Source organism: Pelodiscus sinensis, unplaced genomic scaffold, assembly GCF_049634645.1.
Source record: "Pelodiscus sinensis isolate JC-2024 unplaced genomic scaffold, ASM4963464v1 ctg38, whole genome shotgun sequence".
Classification (NCBI taxonomy): Eukaryota; Metazoa; Chordata; order Testudines; family Trionychidae; genus Pelodiscus; species Pelodiscus sinensis.
In genome coordinates, this window is record NW_027465857.1 from 3320441 (window position 1) to 3326440 (window position 6000).

Here is a 6000-nt window from a genome sequence, read left to right on the forward strand (position 1 = left end):
GCTTCGGTCGGATCCGGGGAGAACAAACTGGCGTAGAAGGCCCTGGCCCTTCCGCGCATCTCCGCCGGGTCCGTGAGGGGGGTGCCGTCCTCCGCCAAGAGGCAGGTGACGTGCTTTTTAGCCCCCCTCCTTTTCTCCAGGGCATAGAAGAAACGGGAGCCGCGATCCATCTCCCGAAGGAGGTGGATGCGAGATCGAACAAAAGCGCCCCGGGCTCTGTGATCTTCCAGGGCCCGGAGCTCCTCCCGCTTCCCCCGGTACGCCTCGCGGAGGAGTGGATCCTCGGGGGCGGACGCCAGGCGCCCCTCCAGCTTCAACACCTCCCGTTCCAACTGCTCTATCGCCGCATCTCTCCGCCGGCTGGCGCCCCGGGAGTAGTCACGGCAGAAGAGCCGGGCGCGCACCTTCCCCACGTCCCACCAGCGCCGCGCCGAGGGAAAGGCGGGCCGCTGCCCCCGCCAGGCCTGCCAGAACTCCCGGAAGGACGCCACGAAGCCCGCATCCTCCAGCAGGCTATTGTTGAAGTGCCAGTAGGCCGGCCCCAGCCTCTCCGCCGTCAGAGAGGCTTTCACGGCCACCAAATGGTGGTCCGTGAACGGGGCCGGCCGGACGCTGGAGGAGTGGGCTCGTGCCAGATGGAATCGCGAAAGGTAGATGCGATCCAACCGGGAGTGGCTCGACCGCTCGTTCCCCACCCGGACGTAAGTGAAGGTGGTACTGTCGTCCGGGTGGTGGTCCCGCCAGACGTCCACCAGGGAGTGATGTTCCACAATCTCCCTGAGGACGTCCGCCGCGGCCTGGCAGTTCGCGAGTCCTACACGGTCCCGGTCATCGAGGATGGTGTTAAAGTCCCCGCCCAGGACCAGGCACTCGCGAGGATCCAAAGTGCCGAGGAAGGTGGCCGCCTGCCGATAAAAGGTGACCTGGTCCGGGCCCGCGTTCGGGGCGTAGACGTTGACGAGGTTCAACGTCTGCCCCTCCACGCGGGCCCGGACGTGCAGCAGGCGGCCCGGGACAACCTCGGCGGTCCCCAGCACCTCGGGCCGTAGGGCAGGGGAGAACAGGGTGACCACCCCGGCCGAGCGAGCGCTGAGGTGGCTAAAATACACCCCGTCCCCCCACTCCAGCCGCCAGCCAGCCTCGACGGCTGGAGTCGTGTGGGTCTCCTGCAGGAAAACCACCGAGTACCCCCCCTCCCGGAGGAAGGAGAGCACCCGGCCCCTGCGGAGACCCGCCCTACAGCCCCGGGCGTTCAGTGTCGCGATGGTGGCGTAAGTCATACTGAGGGCTGGGGTGGATCCTTGCAGGCAGGTGAGTCGGCGGCCCCCCGCGGGCTCGGCAGCAGACCGCTCCCCGACCCGAAGGTCAGGAGAGAGTCTCGAAACTTGCGGGCCCGGCGGAAGGCCGCGTCGTCCTGCCTATCGGCCCCTCTCCCCTGCTGCAACAGGGCTCTAGTGGCCTGAAGGATGGAGTGAAAGTCCCCCCAGCGCTGGAGGGCGAGCTGCACCTTTCCTCTTGCCCCGCGGTTGTCCGCGAGGAATTGGCGCAGCTCGCTCCTCAGCGCCGAGGGGGAACCGGGGTTTTCCTCCGTCCGGGCCCCCAGGTGGAGCTCACGGGCCACAGAGGCGGGCAGACAGGGGTCCGATCCCCGTCGCTGCGCCGACACGGCTGGCGCCGAGCTGCCCGCCCCCGACCCCGGCAAGGGAGGAGGCGGCGGAGGGAACACGGCAGCCCCTAACAGATCGGGGACTGGGGATACAAAAACAACCCCCCGAGGGCCGCCCATAGCTAGCGGGAATGAGACGGCCCTCGCGGGGGTGGCACTAGCGGACATTTGGGGAGGTGGTAGGGGTGAATCGGGTGACACGGCCGGGGCCGGGATGGGAAAAGGGTGGGGGGACAGCAACGGAAGGGTGTTTTCCACGGTAGGGGTGGGGGGGAGGGTGGGCTCTAGGCTGGACGATGGGTCAGGGTTGGGGAAAGGGGCAGACATGGGGGTAGGAGAGGGATCGGGAACAGGGGAGGGTTCGGTACCGGAGATGGGTTCGTAAAGGGCAGAAGCGGGGGTGGGGGGAGGATCGGGACGTGGGGGGGCATCGGAATCCCAGGCAGGGTCTGGGAAGGGGTCCCCCGTGGCCATTCCACCAGGCTGCGGCGCTTCCCGGATGGGGACCTGGGGGTCGGGATCAGGAACTGGGGGGTCCGCGCCGACGCCGGGCTCAGATGGAAAAGCTAGTATTAGTGCCTCGGCGTCGGCCAGTATGGTATCTTGTGGTGGGCCCCCAACGGGAAGGGAGGATGACCGCCCCACCCCGGTTACTGGAGGGGGGGCACCCTCAGCCCCTGGACTCGGTCGCTCGGCGCCAGCTGTCGCCCCGGGGGGCTCGGCAGCATCCGTTCCGGCGCTCGAGTCGGCCGGGCCAGTGGGCAGTATCAGGGGTGCCCCGAGCGTGAGGATGGGGTCGACCACCTGGGACACGGGGTTGGGGAGAGGAGGGGGCGGCGCCACGGAGTCGCCGCCCAGACCGAGGCCCGCTGGCGGAGGGTCGTCCTCCCCCTGGGTGAGCGGGGTCAGACCCAGGGCCTCGATCTCCTCAAAGATGGAGCTCAACTCCATCCCCTCGGCCCCGGAGCCTTCCCCTCCGGCCACCAAGGCACCAATTACCTCGGCGGGGACGGAAGGGGGGGCAATTGGAGCCTGGGCCGGGGGGGCTCCATCAGAGGCCTCCTCGTGGATAGGCTCCTCAGGGGGGACATGGTTGTCCCCCCTCGCTGCCACGGCTTCCTCGGCCGGCGCCTCCTGCTGACGCTCGCCGGGGGGGATTTTGACAGCGCTGGCCCCCCTCGGGATCTTTCGGGGGGCCTTCCCGCCCTCCGCATCGGAGGGGGGAGAGGAAGCCCGCGAACGGCGGGCTTTGCGCTTCCCCCGGACGAGCGTCCAGTCCTCCGAGGTGGAGGTGGAGGGCTGGTCAGCAGGGGCAAGGCTGGGGGGCACGTTTGATTTTCGGGGAGGGCGTTGTGGCACAGGAGGGAAGGAGGGGGATACCTCCACCTGGGGAGGGCCCTCTCCCTTGCCCGGCGGCAACCGCGCCACCCTCTCCTCCTCGGGCCCCGCAGGGACAGATTGAGTAGAGGCGGGGCCCGCCTGCCCGCTCGGGCACGTCGGAGGGGGCGCCTCCGGCTCCCGAGCAGGGCCGTCGGTTGGAGGAGGGGCGGCCGCGGAGGCCAGACTACCAGGGGGACTGGCGGTGGTGGGGCCACTGTCCTCACGGACCCCGGAGGTCCCGGACGCCTCCCCCGACCGGGCCAAGGGACAGTCCCTCCGGACGTGCCCCGTCGCCCGGCAGAGGAAGCACCGGGTCTCCCCCGAGGAGTAGTGGACTCGATAGAGAGCCCCCTGGTAGGGCACCATAAAGGACCCCTCGAGCGCCTCCCCGCCACGCGCCGCCGGCGGCAGTTGCAGCTGTACCTGCCGGCGGAAGGATAGGACGTGGCGGAGGGCGGGGTCCTTGCAGCCCAGCGGGAGAGGGCTGATGGTCGAGATGGGCTTCCCCAGAGTGGAGAGGGAAGGTAACAGGGCGGCATTAGGGAGGAAGGGCGGGACGGAGGTAAGGACCACCCGTACGCCCAGGTCCTCCAGAGGTTCGAGGGGCACGTGCACGCCCCCCACCGCCAGGCCCCTCTCCACCGCCTCCTGGGCGGCGGCCTCCGAGGCAAGGAAGAACACCGCCTTGCCGTACATCTTAGAGGCCGCCACCACGGCCGAGGCCCCCACCACCCTCGCCATCGCCCGCACGTAGGTTTCCATGTGGGGCGAGGCGGCGACCAGGAGGCAGCGGACGCCGTGCCTCCTGGTCATGGCGGGAAAGGGGCCCCGGCCGCCAGGGGTGGAGCTGGAGGCAGTAGTCGGGGCGGATGACCCGGCACGTGGGGGGGCGGCAGCGGCCACCTGGGCGTACGCTCTGGGGGCTGGAGGTGGAGCGCCCCCAGAGCCGGTGGGGGGAACAGCAGGGAGGGGGGGAGCTGCAGCCGGTGTCGGGGCTGCAGCGGGCGGGGCAGTTTTGGCCACGGAGGGGTCGGCTTTCCGGGCCGGGCCCTTGCCTTTCTTCCCTCCCCGATTTTTCTTGCCGGCCGAGGCAGAGGATCCACCCTTGTCAGGGGGGGCAGCAGCCGTGGCAGCAGCAGAGCTCGGGTCGGGGGTAGGGAGGTCGGCCGCAGCAGTTGCTTGGGCCGATGGCACTGATGGGACCGAGGGACCATCAGGGACGGGGGTCTCCTCCATCCTGGGGAGTGGGTGGAGGGAGGTGCAAATGGCAAACTGTGGGCGGGGGGGGCGGGGGTTAACCACTCCTCCCCACCAAACAGCAGGCAGGGGCGGAGGGCATCAATGGAAGGGGGGGGGGGTTGGAAGGAGGGGGGGGGCACTGGGTCCAAGGAAGGGCAACCGTAAAAGGGAAGGGTTAGCAGCCACTCCTCCCTGCTGAGACTAGGGCAGAGGAGGAGGGCGCTATTGCAAGGGAGGGGGCACGCGAGGGAAAAGGGGGGGTACACAATTGGGGAGGAGGAGAGGGAGAGGGAAGGAGGGGGAGGGGGGGAACCAACCACTCCCTCCCACTAACTGATTTCAGGGAGGGAGGGCTCTACCAGGAGTAGTAGACTGGAAACCTAAGAGGCCAGCAACCTGTCCTCCCTGCAAGGCTGGAAGCAGAGGAGGAGGGTGCTGGCAGGGCAGGCAATGAACAAGGTAATGGGTGCAGGGCGGGGGCCGGCTCCTCTGGCTGCACTGGGGTACAAGAAGGACTATGGGGCTGTTGAGCGGCAGGGGTGATGTGAAGGGAGGGTAACTAAAAAGGGGGGGAGGGAGGCACAAGCGCTCGGGCAGGGGGCAGAGCTCTGGGTGGGGCTACAGGACTTCTGGGGGGGTGGGGGAGGAGGGGCATCGGGTTAGCAGGGCAGGATAGGGCAGTAGGGGCTGGGAGACAGAGCACTAGCTGAATGTGGGCGGGGCAGGTGAAAACAAACTAAAGCTGAGCTGGTCAGCAAACTGAGGAGGGGAGAAGGGAACAGGACTGGCTAACAGAGTGGGGAACAGGGCAAGGGAACCAAGGTAAGGGGGGGGGCTCCCAACCTAACACTGCTGAGGGAAGGGGGCCAAGTCCAAGGGAGGGGGGGGGGAGCTCGCCCACGAGCGTTTGTGGGAGGCTCAGTCCTCGCCCACTGCCGCAGCAAAGACAGTCCCAGGTGGCACAAACAGGGGGGAACAGCCAGCCCCACCGAGGGGCGCTTCCTTGGTGGTGTAGGGGTTGGTGGAGGGGGTTGTGGGGCAGGTGGTATGGGGGGGGGAGGGGGGGCAGCTGGACTAGGGGGAGGGCTCTGCGCCTCTCCCCCAGCCCCCCTCCTGGTGTCTCTGTCCACCACCACCCCAGGAGCAGGTAAAAAGCTCAGTTCTTGCAAACAAACCCCCTCCACAGTCCAACCGGCAGTCCTTGTCCTCCTCGGTGGGGTGCAGGTAGTCAGCAGCAGCAACAGCAGGCGGGGAGCAGCCAGGTGGGGCAGGCCTCCGGGTGGTGGGTGCTGGTGGGGTCCTTCTTCTCCGGAGCAGTGGAGGAGGGGAGAGGAAGGGCAGCCGGCAGGCCCCCCCTCTCCCCTCAGGCGGCAGCAGCAGCAGCAAGTGGTGGTGAGAAGCAGCAGCAGCAGCTGTGGCTGGAGCAGTGTCCAGGGAAGCAGGCCTCAGCAGGCAGGAGGGCGGCTGGGTGGGTGGGGAGGGCTCTGGCTGGTGCAGGAGCAGGAGCAGGAGCGGGAGCGGGGGGAGAAGGGGGAGAGCAGCTTCTGCACCCTGCTGCCTCACCTCCTCCTCCTTCCCAGGAGTTGCAGTGGGGCAGGGGAATGGCACCCACGGAGCCCGAGTGCGGGGGGCCTATTTGAAATCATGGGATGGTGGGCGGGCGAAGCCCGCCCACCTTCTAAAAGCCCCTCCCCAACCTTATGGGAGGGACACTG